This window comes from Strigops habroptila, chromosome 10 (genome assembly GCF_004027225.2).
Source record: "Strigops habroptila isolate Jane chromosome 10, bStrHab1.2.pri, whole genome shotgun sequence".
Classification (NCBI taxonomy): Eukaryota; Metazoa; Chordata; class Aves; order Psittaciformes; family Psittacidae; genus Strigops; species Strigops habroptila.
The window spans coordinates 21,239,877-21,260,247 of record NC_046359.1 but is presented as its reverse complement, the minus strand read 5'-3'; the positions used below and the strand labels follow the sequence as shown (position 1 = coordinate 21,260,247).

Sequence of the window (20,371 nt, the reverse complement as noted above, 5' to 3'; positions counted from 1 at the left end):
AACTACCTTACAGAGCTGCCATTATTCCTCTGAGGCATAAACTAATATTTCCAATGCTAAAGTGGAACAGAAGGGGTGATAGTCCAAAGACCTGTTCAGCTATGAAAATATAACACAGCTGGCAAACAACCTCTATATTGTCCTCTGCAGTACTATTAGCATAAGGATTGCAGACCTGAGGTTACAGATTTTGTATAGAATCATAGAATAGCTAGGGTTTGAAAGGGCCTTAAGATCATCTAGTTCCAACTCCCCTGCCATGGGCAGGGACACCTTGCCCTAAACCACGTGGCTCAAGGCTCTGTCCAACCTGGCCTTGAACACTGCCAGGGATGGAGCAATGGCAACTTCCTTGGGCAATCCATTCCAGTGCCTCACCACCCTCACTGTAAAGAACTTCTTCCTTATATCTAATCTAAACTTCCCCTGTTTAAGTTTGAACCTGTTACCTTGTCCTATCACTACAGTCCCTAATGAACAGTCCCTCTCCAGCATCCTTGTAGGCTTCCTTCAGATACTGGAAGGCTGCTATGAGGTCTCCACGCAGCCTTCTCTTCTCCAGGCTGAACACTCCCAACTTTCTCAGACTGTATACTTAAAATTTTCAAAATCTGATTGGATAAAGCCAGGAGCAACATGCTGTGTCTTTGGTGGCAGCCGAGCCTTGAGCCAGAGGCTGATCCCTCAGAAATCCTTCCCAACCTAGGTCTTTTTTTATGATACTATGATTCCTGCCTCTTATCCCCACTGCTTTACGACTGCAACTCCCAAAGCCTTCCCATAAGCAAAATGCAGTTTGGGCCTGTGCTCTTAATCAGATTAGATATGTGATCTAACTTAAAAAGTCCTCCAAGGATGTAGACCATACCAACAAAACAACTGTGTTAGTATATACTGTACGATAAGCCAGGAGGCAGAGGAGGAGTGGAGAGCAGGACACAGGAATGTAATAAGTCTGGAAAATCTTAAAGCTGATATTGCTGTCAAATACAATGTGTTATCAAACCACCACAGATGTCCAAGGGAGCTGTCTTCACAGCTTAAATTCATTCTAAAGCTGAATCTTCAGTAAAGAATGCTATATGAGAAAGTCCCACCTTACTTTTTTATTTGAAAAATGCTTATCAGAAATGAGTACCAATGGTTCTTAAGGCTTTTGTTCAAAGTTTAAAAGACAGGTTTTAATACTGAGCAAAGGAAGCAGCCAAATACCAACTTAGATTGCTAATTCCAGGGGAACAGACCATCTTTTTGTTACACAGTGAAGTCCTCAGTCAGTGAAGTGTCATAGCACCAGCAAGAACAGATAACAATAAAACTGTGATAACAACAATTTTTGTAATCTCTGGTATTCATTTACAAGGATTCCCAGAACCAAATTCAACAAAGCCGTATTAACTCCCTTAAGAATTGCTCTATTTTTCCATTTCCTGGTGGCATTTAGTGCTTTTATTCCATGACCCTGAACAAGAATGGGGGACTGTGCTCCATCAAAGCCCCTGTAGAAGGAAGAGGCATAAGCACAGCATGACTCCACTCCTGCTCCTGAGTATGGAAAAATGGCATGTTTCCAGACATTCATCACTACTGTGAGGGGAGGAGGTGTGAAGGGGAACATATCCTCAAAGCAGCAGTAGGTTTCTAATGGCACAAATGGAAATCGGGTGGCTTCCTCCAGCTTGTTTTAAATGAAAGGCAAGCACATAGTTGCCTCTTGTAATATCCTGCACAAGGAAAGCACCATTTTAGAACAGAAATGCTGCTAAACATGACCATGTGCATGCAGCTTCCCTCAGCAGGGAGAGTGGAGGGTGGAGAAGTGGAGACAAGGACCAAGAAATGTGATTTTTAATAATGGACACAGTAATACAGACACATTTTGTTACCAAAGTTCTAAACCAGTCAGGGTACTTCAGATCAGAGCCCTTTTTGGTTTGTTTCCAAAGGAGTATTTATTCATTTAAGCTGTTTGGTTTTTTCTTAAGTGCAGCTACAAGTGTTGTTTTAAGATTATGGATGCAAAATTTTGTTCAAAGGTTGTAAATACTAAGCTTTGGAGCTAAGCAGTCTGAAATCCATTTGGAGAAATATTTACACAGTCTGAGTATGTTTGTAAAGGAACAGCAATGGCCGAAAATGCTTTCTGTCCTCCACATCTGTTGCATTGCTGCACCAAATCCTGCCTACTTAGACAGGCTTTTGATTTCTCTGTCTTCTGCTTTAGATTAGGAGGGGCTGGGCTGAAGTGTGCAGGATGATAGAGGTACGTTCACCCCCAGTGGCATTCTGTCAGCTCAAGTAAGTTATCCCTTGTCACTTACCTGCGTTTTATAGATGTTGGTGAGACTGCTGGTGCTTACAAGACTAATGATACTGTGTTGCTTAGTGCATGGAATTGCGGCTGCCATTCCCAGACACAACACTCTAGCTTTCAGTATTCTGAGTGGTCTTTTAATAAGTACAGCCTGCAAGCAGGCTTTTGAAAACTGCAGGAGACAGGATTGGGCCCTGAGCCATTAACAGGGTAAAAAGAGGGAGGTGGGAGGTAGTTTCTGTCATTTCCATTGACCAGGTGGGAAGAGGCAGCATCTTGGACAACAGTGATATCTGACCGAGAAACAAAAATTTGGTAGTTAACATTTTAATTATTCTGGTAATAAATATGTTTGGTAACTGATAATCAGTGAAATATTTATTACATATTATTTAAATTTTTTACATTTTAAAAATATTTCTACCTCTGCAGTATCTAAAATATCATTTCTTTGTGAATCATTTCAGTTTTGAAGATTCAGCATTTCGGATAGAAAACTTTGCACTGAAAATAGACAGTATGCTTTAACTTCAACAGGCTTCCCACATCAGCAAGGGCAATCCACACAGCAGCCACAGTAAAAGGATTGTCTTCTTTTGGCGTCTTTCAGAGTAGGAGTATAGACATCCAAAAGCAAGTGGAGCTGAAGCTACCTTATACCTGCCCACACTTACAGCTTGAGAGTATTCCAGGTCTATTACTGATATTCTTTTTCTTGGGAATTAACATGAAAAGAGTATTGGGTTTTTCTTTTTTTTTTTTCCTTATCAGACTTTGAAATAAAAGTTAAGATGATACATTCCAGTTTTCACACAGCATCTTTTTGCAGTATCTTTCACTGTATTTCCAGGCTAAGGTACTGTATCATAGAATCATAGAATGATTTGGGTTGGAAGGGACCTTAAAGATCATCTAGTTCCAACTCCCCTGCCATGGGCCAGGACACCTTCCATTAGACCAAGTTACTCAAAGCCCCATCCAACTTGGCTTTGAGCTTCTTGGATTAGCTCCTTGGCTACTGTAAACTTTTTGGATTTCAGATTTCTAACAGAAGTTTAGCAATGCTACAGGTGTGTTTGTTGTAACCATCCATTGTAAAAATTTTTCTACCACATTTTCTCCAGAGCAATATCTTTTTGATGTTTTTTATCTTTGATTGAAGAATATCCTATGTAAAGAGAACTTTCACTTAAATCTACTTGTTTCACCATTTACTCTGCAATGACTTCAAACTGTACATTATCATAATAAAGACAATATTTTTTCTCTTAAATTTTCACAGATTTACAGTGGGACCCATGAGACACTGGAAATGTATCAAATGCAGCAGATAAATTTATTGCTACATTTTCACTTCTCTTTCTAAGTATAGCTAATACCACAAATACTGCAGGAAAGGTGTCAGTTCAGTTTAATGTCTTGAGTGTAAGTGATCCTCTGCCCTAATCTTGCACTTTACAATCTCCAATGACAAGGCAAAGGTTGCAGACGTTTAGAACCATAATTTAAGAACAAAATACTGTTTATGCAGATGTATAGAACCATAATTTAAGAGAAATACTTAAAAGGACTTGACGAAATGACAACTCTGAAAAATTAATTGTACGGCAAGAATTTACTTGAGCCCACTACCAGTGGAATTCTTGCTAATCATCGTAAAGACAGTGCTTGGGGTTTTATGAGTCCTTTATTATTTTTTAATGAAGAAACATGATGGCTCTGACCCTCTTCTACATTTCTTTGTCATTACCTTTAGATTTATGTAATATATGGAAGTTGGCAGTTAAAACAATTAACTAGTGACCCCAGAGATTGACTGCACATTTTAGGAATATGCAGCAATACTCTGCATACTCAACAAGTTCCTGTTCTGGCAGGAATTTTTCATGAGGGACTGAATTAACCATCAGTATCACACAACTCTTTTCTTTGCTTAATGCATTATAAAGGCTACATCTTCCTCCCTCCTATGGGTATATCCAAAACAATTAAAATGGATAGATTTGTGCATCTATTATCTATTCAGTGCAGCCTGTGGAATTTTTATATTGACTTTCCTCCCTGAAAATCTTTGTTGTGACTAATTACTGTCTGCCCAATCCTTCTCTAAATACTCTGTTAAGTAATAATAACATGGGAAAACCTATGCAGCTTGTATCGCCAGAGGCCAAAGACCAATCAAAAAGAAGAATGGAAAATAACTGTAGCTAATAATACATAATGGCACAATAATTATCAGAATAGGCACAGAAGAAAAAATATAAAAATAGAAAGATGTCTTTATGTACCAAGATCCAATAGCAGCAAGCAATCAGCCTCCTACCAAATGTAAACTAAAATAGAGACAAATGTTGTTAGCTTCACCTAGCCAGATTTAAGAGACATATTCCCTGTCGTGTGCAGAAATATACAGAGCTGGAATAATCCCACTGGAGAAGAGCCTGGACGAATGATATTGCATCTGGTTGTTACAGATTCCATTTGACCTATTCTTTCGACAGCTTCGAATTTCCTGCCCTGCGCCTATATAATTATCCATTCATTGAAACAGAGCAAAAAAACCCATTTTGTTATCTGATAATTTATATTATGAATAGTAATTTGCATAATGACCCCTATAACACTGAATGGCCATCAAATGGAAATTGTATGGAGCAAAATAAATCTCTAAAAACTATGTAGGGTTATGTCGGTTTTTGCATAATAATAGATTTAGCATATGTATATACTGCAATCTCAGAGATGAGTGTAACATAGCACAGCAATGGGCTTCTATGATATTCCAGCCAGAACCAGTTACCTTACCTCAGACCTGTGACCTACTGTAGCTACCCTGAAGTAGCAGTTTTCTAGACTTTTCCCTCAAGAAAGTTTTACTTCAGTTGAAGTCAGTAGTTATCAACAGAAAATTGGGTTTCAGGTAACTGAAATGCTCTATGAAAAATATCTACTTCTAAAATACCTTTTTTCCCCCTTTAAAATATTTCAGATTAGACCTGTTGCCATACTGAGTGATGGGAGTTGCAACTAGATATATCTTACATTCATTCTGTACTGTCACTTAGATTGCATACTTCTGCCAGAGGCATTACACCCTCCATTTTAGTGAAGAGAGACAGTAGATCTTAGCACTCCCTTGGTCTCTCAGCAGAGAGGAGATGAAATGAAGCTCTGGACCATGCCCACTGAAGAGAATAAGAGCAAGAAACTCACCAACAAAAACACACAGTTCAGTGGCATTAGCCAATCAAAATATTTCTACTGGCTAACAATATCTGTGTGTTCTAGTATTGACACTCAGATTCCTTATTTTTCTCTATACGTCATTGAAAAAAATGTGCTTCCTCAAAGGCCCATCTTGTACTCCCAAGCCAATTTCAAGTGAATGGTTTTGCCAACTCCTTGTAATGACTTACATGACTAAAGATCCTGCACTGGACAAGATGCTGTATGCCTGTAAGCAGCCGACAGCCTATCACATTCCAAATGCCACAATGTCATTTTAAAAACTCAGTAATCCTAAATTCTAGGGTAACACTAGGAATTCATTGGGGCTCCTTGGGAAACCCTCCCTATTATAATTTCATTGTCTACAAACTCACGAGTGGATAGATTTTAAAGGCCACAGACAGTGCTGCAAAAATCACTATCTGTGTACATATTCTTTGCCAGTTACATATGGGAACCATTGTCACTTTGAGCTGCATTAGAGTATTTTATGTATCCTTATGTTGTGCTCAGTCATTAAACACTGAGTTTTCTTTGACAACCTAGACAATGAGCACTCTGCATTATACACCATCAACACTGTACTCTTAATATGGACTCCATATTTATATTCAATACCTGCCAGAATACAAACATTCTGTTACCATCATTGTGAGCAACTTAAGCCAATGCTGGGTCTGATGGGCTGATAAATAAACATGACCTCTGCTTTTCCAGATTATGCAATGGAACATATTAAAAAGGTTTAGTTTACTCAGGTCATCTTAAGCAGTTTGCTAATTAGCTTATTTTCGTGTTGTATTAATCCATTTACTTTTATCTTGTTTTGCATATTTAATTTACATTGTTTGCTCATGTGATTCTTGCTAGCAAAATACACAAAATAGGAAACCTGCATATTAAGACTTTTCTACCTTGATAATAAGAGTTTAGATCTAAAGAGTCAGTTTGTGAATTACTTAGTGTTGTCCCTATAATTTAATCACTGAGTAACTCAGTTTGTGAGCTATTTAGTGTTGCCCTTATAATATAATCTCTGGGCCTCATAATACATTTTTGGCTCCAGATATGACTAGAAAGCTATCTGACCCTTCCCCACAGTTATTGAAAGGTGACTACAACAACATTTCCACAAAACCCTGCCTTTCCCATGGTTTGCTCTCCTCTCAAAGCAGATTGGAGACAGCTGCCTCAGGTGCTGCTCTCCAACATGCCTCTGTTTAATCCCAGCATAAGCAACTCACTGGTAACTTCACATCATGCCCTCATCCCAGAGCTAACTACACCCAGTCAGAAGCTTTGCACTTGCAGGTTTACAAGCCTTACCCAGAAAGCCACTGAGCTCCTGAGTAGCCTCTTTATTTTTAGCAACTCCAGTATCATTCCACCTCTCCAACATTGTTATTGGGAGGTGACTCACCTGAAACTTACTGTTCTGCTTGTCTTTTCCCAAGCAGCCCATACTCAACACAGTAAGTGCATTTAAACAAGAAAGATAACAAAAATATACAGTGACTATGCATGACATGGTTTCTAAATAAAATTATTACATAAAGGAACCCCATGTCTGTGTGAGCCTCAAAAAATCTACCACCAGAGCTGGAGACTTATTAAATAAAAGCAGCTAACCTGTGATCCTCCTTTGTTTTGGTTAGTTCCTTTTCATACTGAAGGAACATGAGATGACACAAGAGCTGCTGCAAGTCTGACACCAGCACCTATTTCCCCCAGTCTGCTAGTCCCAAAGTGATGGAGCAAAGCAGAAGGGGTAGATGCAACAGTTTGCCACTGCTGCAACTCCTCCCACAGAGACTTCCATTTCATATCAGAAAATGCAAAGGTACAAGATGAGGGTAAGACACTGCATGTGCCTTGTTTTTTAAAACTCCAGTGACTAGATACGTCTTTCGTCCTAAAAAAGTAGCCAGGTTACAATTTAAGTGTGGGGCTGGGATTCACATAACCATCTCTGATCACATTCAGACAGTCTGCTACATAGTTTAACTGTAGGACAATTTCAGACTCCTGCTAATAGGACTGTTTCCACCAAGAGTCTCTAAGTCAGGAGAGAAAAGGAGACAAAACACTTACAAAAATGAGGCAGAAGGTGTTCCTTCGTATCCTTCATCGACTTCAATGTCAGCTTGCAGTAAGACAGAACTGGAGGGACCCCTCAAGTCATTCAATTCCCTGGTCTTCATCCATCCCTGAGTAGTTTGTATGAAAAAATTTAATGTTTAGATTTTTGGTTAAATTTTTCAAAAGTGATTACATTAATTACTTCTGGAAGTTAATTTTCCTACATAATTAATGTGCCATTGAAATACATAATGTAGCTATTTAAGAAATACTGGACTATATCCGCTAAAATCTTGCAAACGCCTGTTCAGTTTCTTGCTTTGTAATCAAACAGAGTTTTAATTAGGTCTCAGAGAATCTGTGTAAGAGAAATGGGGAAAACTGATGCAAAGTTAGCCTTTTTTCTTTTTCACTATTGTAAATTATAAATGGGTGTTCATTGCAAATTCAGCAGCTCAGTCAGCTTGCAAGCAATTACAAACAATTCTTACTGTGTAGCATGATAGCATAGCACTGCATCAAATAAATTATTTAAAAATCTTTTTAAAGTTCATTATTTCCAGTGAGAGTCAAGCAAGATATCTTCTGTCATCAGCACCTCAGAAACAGAATTTTTTCACTTAAGATTTCTAGCTGGATGCTTCCCTTTTGCTGAAATACAGGGAAACTCTTTTATATTAAGACTTGGCCCTTTAAAATACAAGATGCCCATTAATGGTATTTTGGTAAATATACCATATATATAAATTAAGCAAGAAGGTTGGCAAAGCAAAGCCAATGTATGCCCTCTGATAAGATTTTTCACTACTTGGGTTTGAGACCTTAAATCAGAAGAGCATGTCCCTGGTGGCTTTAATGGGCTTACATATTATAACTAGTCTATGATGGAAATTGTGTGGCTGCTTTCCCCTCTCCAAGAGTGTGTAGGACATTAACAGCAGTACAGCCTCAGGCATTCCCAGTGTGCAGAGGAATCCGTGTTCAGAGGGATTTTTCATCTCTCATTCATTACAGACATAACCTGCAGAAGATTCAGTGCTATTACCAATACTAAATCAGGTCAGCGAAGGCTTGAGCTAGCTGACTTTTGAAATTCACCACCACCCATGGGTCATCTTTGCCATTCAGACAGGGGCAGGCTACTATCAGGTAACAGCTTCCTCTTCTTCATGCTAAGCTAGCCCAGCTTCCTGCTGTTCCTCACTGGACACCCTTTGTAATCGGAAGCCCAGAATTAGACAGTCTTCAAGTACAGCTTCAACAGTGCCAGAGGAAGCCAAACAGTAACCTTCTCCTGGTCTGCTGGCCTGCTTCTCCTTATACAGCCCAGCATATTTTGCTTTATTTGCTTTGAGAAAGCACTACTGACTTAAAAGAGTTTGACATTTCTGGGTCAGCAATGACTGTGGAAGATTATGGTGAAAAACTAGCTTGGTGCAAATCAGAAAATCTCATTCATTGGGCTTCTGAATGTTGGGTTGGGGAGTTTGGGTTAATTCCTTTTCATACTAGAGGAAAGTGAGATGACACAGGAGCTACTGTAAGTCTGATACCAGCACCCATTTCCCCTAGTCCACTACTCCTATAGTGATAGAGCAAAGCTGATGGTAGATCCATCAGTAATTTATACACCTGTTTCATCAAATATTTAACAGTATTATTTTCCCTTACTGCCCAGAATTATTTCCTTTTGTCTCAGTTTAGGCTTTATTCATTCTTTAAGATACTGCTAAGTATCTGCAGAAATCTAGAAGAGAAATACGGTAGCTATTGATACTGTGATTTTATTTTTTCTTTTCCTTTTGCTCTTCTGATCCTTTAAATTTGAGAAAACAGTTTCTACCCCATTACATCAGGCAGAACCATTACCTTATGTCACATGGAAGACAGAAACTTTACTTTCACACAGTTTTTACATTGGCAGTTTGTTCATTTGCTTTCCCATCTCTCTCTTTTATTCTTTTCTAGACTGAGCATCACTTCATCCAAATATGCCTGATCACTCTCTGGGCACTGAAATAACACAACTGGTTCTGAGTTCAGTCCTGCAACTCTCTCTACAGATCAGTTGTTAGTCAAACTTGGTGGATGGATGTATTTAAAGACAAAAACATTCAAATGTTGCCAACTACACCTTTTTTCTGCATCTCTGAAACACATTTCCCTCTCTTTGTTATGGAAAATTTGTGTCAATTCTTATTGTTTAAAGGATTATCTTCTATTCTTTCCCATAACTTGTTACAGCAAAAACATTTCTGCGTTTTTCTGCTCAGCGTTGACTGACTGCTTTGTAAGCACCACAGCCTGATCAATGACAGTCCCTTGTCTCCAGAGGGAAATATGTACAGCACTGGCTCAGAGGGTTGTATTACAGACATTAAAACTTCCACCTGTTTATAATGTGGCTACTCAGACACCTTTTTGTTTCTGAGAGTTTTGTTTGTTTGTTTGTTTAGGTTTTTATTTCCATGAAAAAAAATCTAGTTTTTTGAGGTCCCCATAACTGAAATTTGGGTGGAGGAATAATCCTCAAGCTTTCAAAATAAACTCTTCAGCATGACCTTTAACGCTTCATGGGAACCTCTGCTACAGAGGCTGAAGATCTGCACAGCTAAAGGCCATAATGCCAGAGGTGAATTCTCCCCCTCCCAGTACAGGTACGTATGTGTGCTCATAAGCAAGCAAACACCTTGTGCATGGGTAACAGCATGCGTGAGCATCTGTATGTTACTGATACTTCTGTTGCTTCCACGACAGAAAATCATACGCCTAGAGCAGAGCTCATTTTCCACTTCCAAAAGCAGTACAATAGATCACATTATTATTCTGCCACAAATTGAGTATAGGTTTCACTGTGATTCCTCAAAATGCATACAGCCTCTTTCCTCACAAATGAAACAGCAGACAATGCCTGCCAGAGCCAATACTCCCACATACTAACGTAATGCTTCACTAAGTTGAAGAAAGAAGCTTGCCAGCCTTTCCTGGTTGTCATTAAGCTAAATGAGAAGCACAGAGATACTTGTTTAGCAGGCTGTTGGTCTTTGAATACCAAATGTTTTCCTCTTCTAAAAGCATCCTTTTTTTATTCTTCACTAGAAGCATAGGTGGATATTTGGCAGCTTCTCCTTTGGATGTGGTGCATTTCAGGTTTCTCCTCACTCTGCCTCAGGTCTCCCATGGTGCAGAAGGCCAGAAGCTTGAACCACAACCTCCTCAGCCACTCTGAGCTGCTTGAGTGGTGCATCCTTATTGGGAAGCCCAATAGAACATATGAGCAGGCTAAAACAAGGCTACCTGGCTGTTATGCAGCACATGTCTTCCAAGCTGGGGTAAGGCATTTGCTGGGGGAATAGCTGCAGCACTACTCTGGCAACAACCAGCTGGCTGGTGCACATACAGTATGTGCATCTAGACCTAGATGCTGTACTTTCCGGGTCGCAGGATATTTTAAATTTTGCCAGATGCTGAACTGGCATTCAGCTGGCTTCCAATGCAGGGAGGTGAAAATGGCTCCTCTGCTCTACGTATTCACATACAGCACAGCAGAGAACATGGCTCTGATTTTGGGTTGTTTTCTAATGCCATTCTTCCTGATCCAGCAACCTCCAGCTCCTACCCCCAGCTCAAGGTATCCCATTAACCATAACTGCTCTCTGCTTTCAGTCTTCAAAGAGATGATCACACATCATCTGAAAATCCATCTTTGTGAGAGGATTTAAAGGCTCTCTTGCTCATGAAGAGCAGACAAAGATGAGCTAGTCAGCTCAGCAACAGTTAGCAGCTGTAGGAAACCAGCCAGCAGTCCTCTGAAAGGAGGGGCAAGAAAGGACAGTATCCAGGACATATCCTATTGCTGTGTATTCTGTTTAACAGCAAGGTGGAGAGCAGACAATATATCCCTGTCCATGGGCTCAGGTGAGCTGGGCAGGCAGTGAGCAGGGAAAGAGGAGCACGGCAACACTACTGGGGAGCTGTGAAGGGCAGCCCCAAGAGTGATGCTATTGTGCATCTTTGCCATAAACAGCTTTCTAAAAACAGCTCCCCAACAGCATCACTGTGCTCCTCCATCCCTGCTCTCTGCCTGCCCAGCTCAGCGCCACCAACCCCACCCCAACACCTCAGTCCTGTGGTCGCTTGCTGACTGCATCTTTATAATCAAATAGCACCATTTTAAGTCCCTCGCATGCACTGGCTGCTTCCCTAAGAACTTGTAATTGTATCTGCAAATTTTTGGGCAGCTTTTAATTGCAAACAATCCATATGCAATTGCTGGTGTTAAGAAGCAAATAGCAGCTGTTCTTACTGCCAGTGTTGTGGTTGCAATGTTTACAGCTTTACTTTCAAATGCAGAAAAGAGCATATCCAACCTTTCAAAGGCCAAGTCAGACTCCAAGAGATCTTGTTTTGAAGTAGAATTATTTCTGTGGATTTGGTGAGCTGAACTCAGGTCCTGAAGGTTAATGTTTTAGAAGAGGCTACCCACGACAAATTGCCAGTATCCTGAACAAAACCACGCATCATAAAATACCAACTCTAACATGTAGGGATGATCATCTTACTTCTACCTACCGTTTCATTTTCTTGTTTTTCTGCCACTCAGACATGCTCTTCCAAGGCCTTTTCACCTCATTTTCTAAATATTCCCATTGCAAACAAGCAGGCATGTTTTTCTTCTAATTTAAAGAGAAATATATGGTACATCAAAGCCTTACTTTTGTTAAAATAGCATTTTCATATGTAGAGCAACAGATGTGTCTGTGGCTTTATATACAGGTACAGACAGAGAGATACCTCTCTCTCCCCTCCCCACCTCATTGTACTCAATTCTTATTCATATATGCTCGATAGAACAAAGCACGTTTGAAGGCATTGTAATGTAGCTCTTCCATCTCTTTATAGAAGCACGTTCTTTTTATTTGGTATTAATAATTCTACTGGCTTTAAATAAAATCCATCATGGGTAAGTCAGTAAAAGGAAGACAAAATGAAAATATGTGAATAAAACAGGACAACTTATTGCCAGAGCATGCCAGCTGTTGAAAATAACCTGTTGTTCCTTCAAGCTAGCTGACTTGATAGTGATCTAGAAAAAAAAAATCCAACTGCCAAGTGATTCACTGTGTAAGTGTATGTTTATGACAAGATAGGCATATTATTACCTATGCAAGTGAAAAATGCTTTTGGCATGTGGCAGTGAGAAGCACCCAGACCAGCAAAGAAGATCTTTAAATTAGAACTACGGACTCTATTAGGGTGTTTAAATAGATTTTTTTCATGGGCTACAATTAAGACACTCCAGCCAGGAAGGTCCGCTGTGTGTTTTTTCTTAATCCTGATGGCAGAAGTAGTTTAATATTGCATTGTGAGTTTCACAACAGTGTTATATAAAGAAATTATTTACTACAACTGCTAAAATTCACCTAATAATTATCTTACTGCTCCCCTTCATAATACCTTAGACCTCAGCTAAAGATTCCCATTAACAATGGATAATGTATGGTGGTATTTCTTACCTGTACTTTTTCTCCATGTGGAATTCTTCAAGATTCTTTTACATCCATGTCATCTTCTGCCTTCTAGTCCAGCCTGTTATAGCTTTCTTTTGAGTATTTAGCCTTAAAGTCTCCTGGTTCTTGCTCCTTAAGGTATTTCAGTGCATCTCTACCACAGGTTTACCTGAATAATGAATCTGGCTGTTCTGAAGCATACCAGAGGTGCTTGATACATTTTCTGAGGTGGCCACAGTAGCTATGTATTAGCTACGGCCAAAAGAAAATTGAGGAGTCTAGATCAACTAGCAGCCCACAGCTTCAAGGCTACAGCAATCCAAAGCCTGTGGTGGAGAGAACCGAAATCACAGCCTTCAAAAAGCTATCTGCTCACACAAGACCCCTTCCCTTATAGTCTTAGGCTTCTCCTATGAAGGATTTTACTACATTTGGATATGACAGTCTTTGATAAACATGTTAATTTCTTCAGTCCATTCTGATTTAACTGTCTGTGGGTCTTGGTTTTTCTTTCTTACTACTGCCACAAGACTCCATTGCAGGACATACCGCACAACAGGGCTTTCTTAAGTCAAGAGCCTACAACCTCATAAGTCAAAAGCTTGGGTTAGGTATCAAATTATTAGCATTCCGAGGACCATACAATCACTCAAATTCCATACTTTACGGTCTCACTGTTGACTGCTGCCATTGAAGAGTTTGCAAAGCAATCAAGGAGTTTGATTGCAAGAATCATTGTTTGCTCATGCTCATTCTTCCTCTTTCTAGCTCTGGCACATTTCACTCCACATAGGCATGTATGGCATATATATGCTGAGTTCTTCTAAGAACTAGTCATTTATCTTACCTAACTTTCCATTTCAGAAAGTTGTGAACTTGCAAATATAACTCCATATCTAGGACAAGATTGAGTGAAGAAGGCTCAGCAGGCTACATGTTACACTTCTGATCTTTAGCACAGCTCCTTTGTGCTGCAAGGAAAATAATTTCCTAGGAAGATAGGAGGTATTCCTGCAAGCCTTCACTTACAGTGATGCACAGGAAACAAATGCTGCTAGTTGCTGCTCTGAGCTTTCCTGCTTTCTGTGGGCAATAGCTGCTGTGGAGAAATGCAGGCTTTTAAGCTGCAGTTTAATAAGAACGAGCAGCATCTGAAATACATTAAAAAAAGAAATCTGTAATGATAATAATAATTTTAAAAAGAACTTCTTTCTGGTCTGCTGTGACCTAAAAACATTGGTCTTAATTCCCAGCTGTAGTCATACTGAGCTGAGCAAAACACAGGTCCATGAATAAGGCACAATAAGCAATCTTAGCCCTCAGAAAGTGATGAATCAGGAGAAAAGTTAGTATGATCTTAAATAGAAAGAACAGAAGGACCGCTTTAGTGCCAGTCCTCAGAGGCTTGACCCCTCAGCAAGTTCCTAACGAAATACTTCCTAGCCTCCTTTAGGATGGGCAGATTCAACAGCAGAATTCCTCTGCCCATCTAACCAAACCCAAAATCTATAAGTAGATCGAGTCCTCAAATAGGTCATCTAGCTGGTTTTGTGGCTGATTTATAGGAGTTAGAGAGATTTCCTTATTGTCCATGCTCTCTCCTTAACTTGACCTAGCATTTGAATACTCTCTTGTCTTCACTTGGTTAGTTTAATTTGAAGTAAACCCACAGTTTTTTCTTGCACCTTTGCTATTGCTTCCCTGTCTCCTCTACAGTTTGAATTCTTTGCAAATACAGTGCGACAGCTGCATAACTATGGTTAAAGAAAAACAGCAAGTCTGATTCATTGGTGGAAATTTAGAACAACCTCCTGAAACTAATGGGCAGAGTAGCGGGAACTGGTGCAGTTGAAGTGAGACCTCTGGTACTTTCTGTTCCGCTCTTAAAAGAAAGAAGTGAGGGAGGTCAAGCAGAAGTAATAATTTTAGGATCCCTGCATAGAATAAGATTGTTTGATAGGTAGTTTGATACTTTGCTGTAACTGCAATAGTTCTGCTGCCTTTGGCATTCTGAAAATAGGGATCACAAGACTGAAAGATAAGCGGAAAAGAAACAAAGCTCAAGGGGGAAAATGAGAAGGAATGGTTAAAGAAGATGAAAAATACAAATGAGTTTTGTAGTTTACATTACGTATTTTTCCTTACAAAGTTTATTCCTGTGTTAGATGTGCTGGCACCTTTGCAGTTAACACGATGTTTTTTCTTTACACAATGTTCTTTCCTAACACAATGTTATTTCCTTTCAATGATATTCAAGCTGTAGCTTATGAATCTGGTATTAACTCATGATTATTCAAATTGTGCTTTAAGAAACTGGTGCTATAGTCTTCCATTTGTCCCAAAATGTGTCTATTTCTGAAGGTAAAAAAAATGAAAAGTAAAGAAGGGTATTCAAATGGATTTTAGAATGCACCATTCTGTTTGGCAGAGCCCCCAGTGTGGAAACTTAACTAGACAATTACACTGGCTGCTAAGCATTCTGCTGTTGAACCTGTAATTCTATCATTTTGCAGTTGCTAAATGATGGTGGATTTTGAGGGCTTTCACTATTTTCTGCCTGCTTTTATCTGAAGTTTCTTCCTGGCTGATAAAATATCTAAACATACTATGGCACGGCCTGTTGACTTTTGTGAGCTTTTGTTTCTTAATAAATGTCACTGAAACTGCAATTCTTCAAGTCCAAGTAAGTCTTATGAGAAGCATAGGTAAATAACAAACAAACTAGATCCATCGTGAACTGAACCTAACACAACATCCCAGTGTTGCTTGCATTTGGAAAACCCTTCTCTTTGGCCAGTCATAGTCCTGCGGCCTCTAGGAAATTCTCTCACCTTTCTTTCTTTATTACTTTCTGAAGAGTATAAAAGGCAAATTCCTTTAGGTGCTGTGTTACCATTATCTCTCCACTACTGAAAAGTGGCATTTGTGGCAGAAACTGTACTCAGCTCCCACTTGGCCACAGTAAGAAGCGGCCTGTACATCAGCTCCAAGCATTGTCTATGGCACCCTCGTGACTTGAGCAGAGAACAAACTATCCTTTAGGGACAACACCTATCTCTTGTCATTTGTGGCATTGCCTGTAAAGCTGGTAGATGCTTGACCATAATATCTGTGGCTGCAGACCCGCATGGCCCTGAAAGACAGGTAACGGCATTTTTCCTGTTTACCATGTACAGCTGGCATTCACTTTCTTTCAGTCACTCAGCATGTCATTCAGTGAGAACTGATGTGTCTAATAGTGTTTAAATGCAAGCTGAAAAGATGATTTTGTGGAAATCACAGTTACCCATACCTAATGGGAAGCAGACCACTGTTGTGACAAAAGCAGCAGCATGCCTTTAAGAAGACTTTTTCTTTTCAGCAAATATAGAAACAGATTTCCTTTCTCACTAGACTTCATAGAGCACTAAACATACAGCTGAGAACATTTCTCTAAACAGTGTGATAATTCCAGTTATTTGCTTACCAGTTGCACCCTATGTCACCTAATTTAAAAAGAAAAAAAGGTTTCTTTCTCTTGTGGGGTGCTGGTTTTTTTCCTGCATCCTGGGAGACATAGGTGTCCCATGTCTAGAAAGAGCTGACAGCAGTGGCAGTAAATGGATGAATTGTAGTAGGAACACCAGGAGCTGGCAATGGTTGAAGTGACCAGTTAGTCTGTGCTGCCTGCAAAACGATTCTATTCTAATATGCCACTACTGCAGAGCTCAGTGAGACAGGGAAAATCACAGCCTGTAACCTTGCAAGGCAGACTTAGTTTTACTAAGCAGAAACACCAGAAGAAAGAAATGCGAAATCTGCTTTGGGAGATACTTGCTAGGTCTCTGGTTTTCATTCTAAGGCTGGCACAACACATGCAAAATGCTGATATTTTGTTCTTGTCTGCATGACACAGTTCCAAAGACGGGTTACAGCAGCACTCTGTAGCAAAGCTGTTCATGCAAGTAATTACTCTTAGATGATAAAATATCTATTCTTTCACTATACCTTGAGAAATTGTTATCTTCCCATAAGTATTACCAAATATTGCATTATTTAGACGTTTATATTTTTACAGCTGTATTTTGTCCAGCCTCTATATCAGTCTGTGAGCTGCTAAAAATAGTGCTGGTACGTAAGTTCAGGACAATATTTAGAACTTCTGTCAGCAAAGTTGGTAAAAAGCATTACTATATCAGAAATGTAGATGCATTAATACTGGAAAATAAACCTTTCATTAATATACCTTTCATTTGTAGAATTATTATTATTTATACTAGAAAAATCAATATCGCTCTTTGACATGTTTTATATCTCTTACAGGAAAGTTTCCAGATGTAGAATTCCAGACAGTTGTGCCAACCTTAGACAAGGTATGCATTTGCTGCTTAGCACTGGGTGATGTATATTTACCTCTTTTAGCATAGGCGCACCAGGAGCAATTTTAATTATGTTAATGGCATAAGAAGAACATTGGTGAGGTTATTATTTTTCCTTTAATTTGTGGGGTTTCTAAAAAATAAACAGCTTTCTGCATTTCAGATTTTGAGCTCATACAAAACCAGATATAAGGAATTTCAAGACTGCTTTTTTTCCTAGTATCTTGTCCACAGATAGTAGGAAAGTATTTGTGTATCCACAGAATACACCGATACTTTCTGTATATCCACAGAAGTATGGGGAATGGTATGAAAAGATGCATTTTGATGTGATTACCAAACAGATTTTGGCATCAGTATGCTTCAGACGACAGTATGCTTGGCTGACTGTTTGAATCAGGCTGCTGGCATACTGTATGCCAACACAAAGTACGATAGATTTTGGCTGGCAGTGCTTAAACACCATGGGTGGGGAGACGAGGTGGCCAAACTCAGCAAAAGAAAGAGATGGAGAAGGACCTAACAATGATATCCTGACACAGTGATATCAACAGCCCCCAGGTGCCACCAAGTCACTCAGCATTTACTCAATATAAAGATTGGCACAAAGCCAGTAGCTCACGCTACCCCTCTGCTCATAACTTGGAAGACACCCCTATGTTCCCATGGAGGAACGGGGTTTAGCTGGGCTCCGTACTGGTCTTGGTTGAATACTCCAGGAGAAATCCCTCTCTGTACCAGCCCCATGTCCACTGACCGCAGCAGCTTTGTTTCAGCCAGCAGCTGGATTAACAGTCACAGATATGACACGTTGTTGCCCTGATGTGTCCCTGGGACAGATGTTCTTGCAGAAGCCACAGTCAGATCAAGCAGTTGTCACTTCTCCTTCTGCAGAGCTGTGTTCTGTTTATTGTAGGCCACCGTTGCACCTTGAAAAAGATCTAAGGCAACAGGCACAGTGATACTTAAACGGTCATGGAGCTGTTCCACAATATAAAGCTCTAAGAACAGGCTTTACTAATATGACTGTAACTCTCTACTTTTGTAATTTACCAGGAGGGATTTTCGCAACTCTACTGATTTACTTGACAAGCCACTTGAAGTACAAACCTAAGTATATGTACTCCATTTCTTTTGAGCTGTCAATAAAACACTGAGCACCCTATGACCATGCGGTGGCTGAGGAAGCTCTGTGGAAATAGCCCCCTTTTGAAAAAAAAGCAAAGTCTTCTGGAAATTCTAAATTACATCTGCAGATGTCACAGTAGCATTAACAGCATCTTAAATCCCAAGTATGAGATGGGGAAAAAAGCTTCCTCACTGACAAAAAGCAGTGTCAAGACACTATATTATGGATATATTTATTATAATATACTTGTATAGAATTTATACTGTTGATAGCCCTCCTAACTTTCCATCCTTCATTGAGGACTTCAGTGTTTTAGTAAGGTGTATAAAATCTTAGAATTCTTTTAAATTATTTCATCCAAATTAAATCTACTGCTTTGAACTTTTTTAAAATGTAGCATAAAAAATGCTGCAGGTTTTCTTTCAAAAGCCAATTTAAACAAACCCCTCAAAACTACTTTCTAAGTATTGTAATGATGTTCATCTAAAGCAATTACAGCTTCAATTAACTGCAATTTCATTTGAGAAGTGTTCATGCTTGAAAAAAGTGAAAATTTCCTTTTCTTTCAAAAAGAAACATCTGAGCACATTGTAAACAAAACTAAATGTTTGAGATTACCCATGTGAATGCTGACAATGGAATAATTAAACTTCAACCCTTCCTCCACTACATATCAGTGTTAATACAATGGAAGTTTCTCATGGAAAGCATGCTAAGGCACATGAAAAACAACGAGGTGGTTGGTGACAGCCAACATGGCTTCACTAAGGGGAAATCCTGCCTGACCAATTTGGTGGCCTTCTATGATGGAGCCACGGAACTGATGGACAGCGGCAGAGCAGTTGACGTCATCTACCTGGACTTGTGCAAAGCGTTCAACACTGTCCCGCACGACATCCTTGTCTCTAAATTGGAGAGACATCAATTTGATAGATGGACCACTCGGTGGATAAAGAACTGGCTCGATGGCCACACGCAAAGAGTTGTGGTAAATGGCTTGATGTCCAGTTGGAAAACAGTAACGAGTGGTGTCCCTCAGGGATCGGTGTTGGGAGCGGTTCAACATCTTTGTCGGCGACATGGACAGTGGGATTGAGTGCGCCCTCAGCAAGTTTGCTGACGACGCCAAGCTGTGTGGTCTGGCTGATATGCTGGAGGGAAGGGATGCCATCCAGAGGGACCTTGACACGCTTGTGAGGTGGGCCGATGCCAACCTTATGAAGTTTAACCAAGCTAAGTGTAAGGTCCTACAGCTGGATCAGGGCAATCCCAGGCACTGCTACAGGCTGGGCAGAGAAGAGATTCAGAGCAGCCCTGCAGAGAAGGACTTGGGGGTGTTGGTTGATGAGAAACTGAACATGAGCCGGCTTCAGCGTGCGCTTGCAGCCCAGAAAGCCAACCGTATCCTGGGCTGCATCAAAAGAAGCGTGACCAGCAGGTCAAAGGAGGTGATCCTGCCCGTCTACTCTGCTCTCATGAGACCTCACTTGGAGTACTGTGCACGGTTCTGGTGTCCTCAACATAAAAAAGACAGGGAGCTGTTGGAGCGAGCCCAGAGGAGGGCCACGAGGATGATAAGAGGGCTGGAGCACCTCCCGTATGAAGACAGGCTGAGAGAGTTGGGGCTGTTCAGCCTGGAGAAGAGAAGGCTGCGTGGAGACCTCATAGCAGCCTTCCAGTATCTGAAGGGGGTCTATAAGGATGCTGGGGAGGGACTCTTCATCAGGGACTGTAGTGGTAGGACAAGGGGTAA

General features: G+C 40.1%; 1 long non-coding RNA gene across 1 annotated transcript; it reads left to right on the top strand.

The window, feature by feature from the left end:
- The first annotated feature begins 498 nt into the window (after positions 1-498).
- On the top strand, positions 499-13,343 carry LOC115613904. The gene is made up of 3 exons (XR_003993564.1): positions 499-589; positions 12,021-12,025; positions 13,329-13,343. It is a non-coding gene; the product is annotated as an uncharacterized LOC115613904 (long non-coding RNA).
- The last annotated feature ends 7,028 nt before the right edge of the window (positions 13,344-20,371 follow it).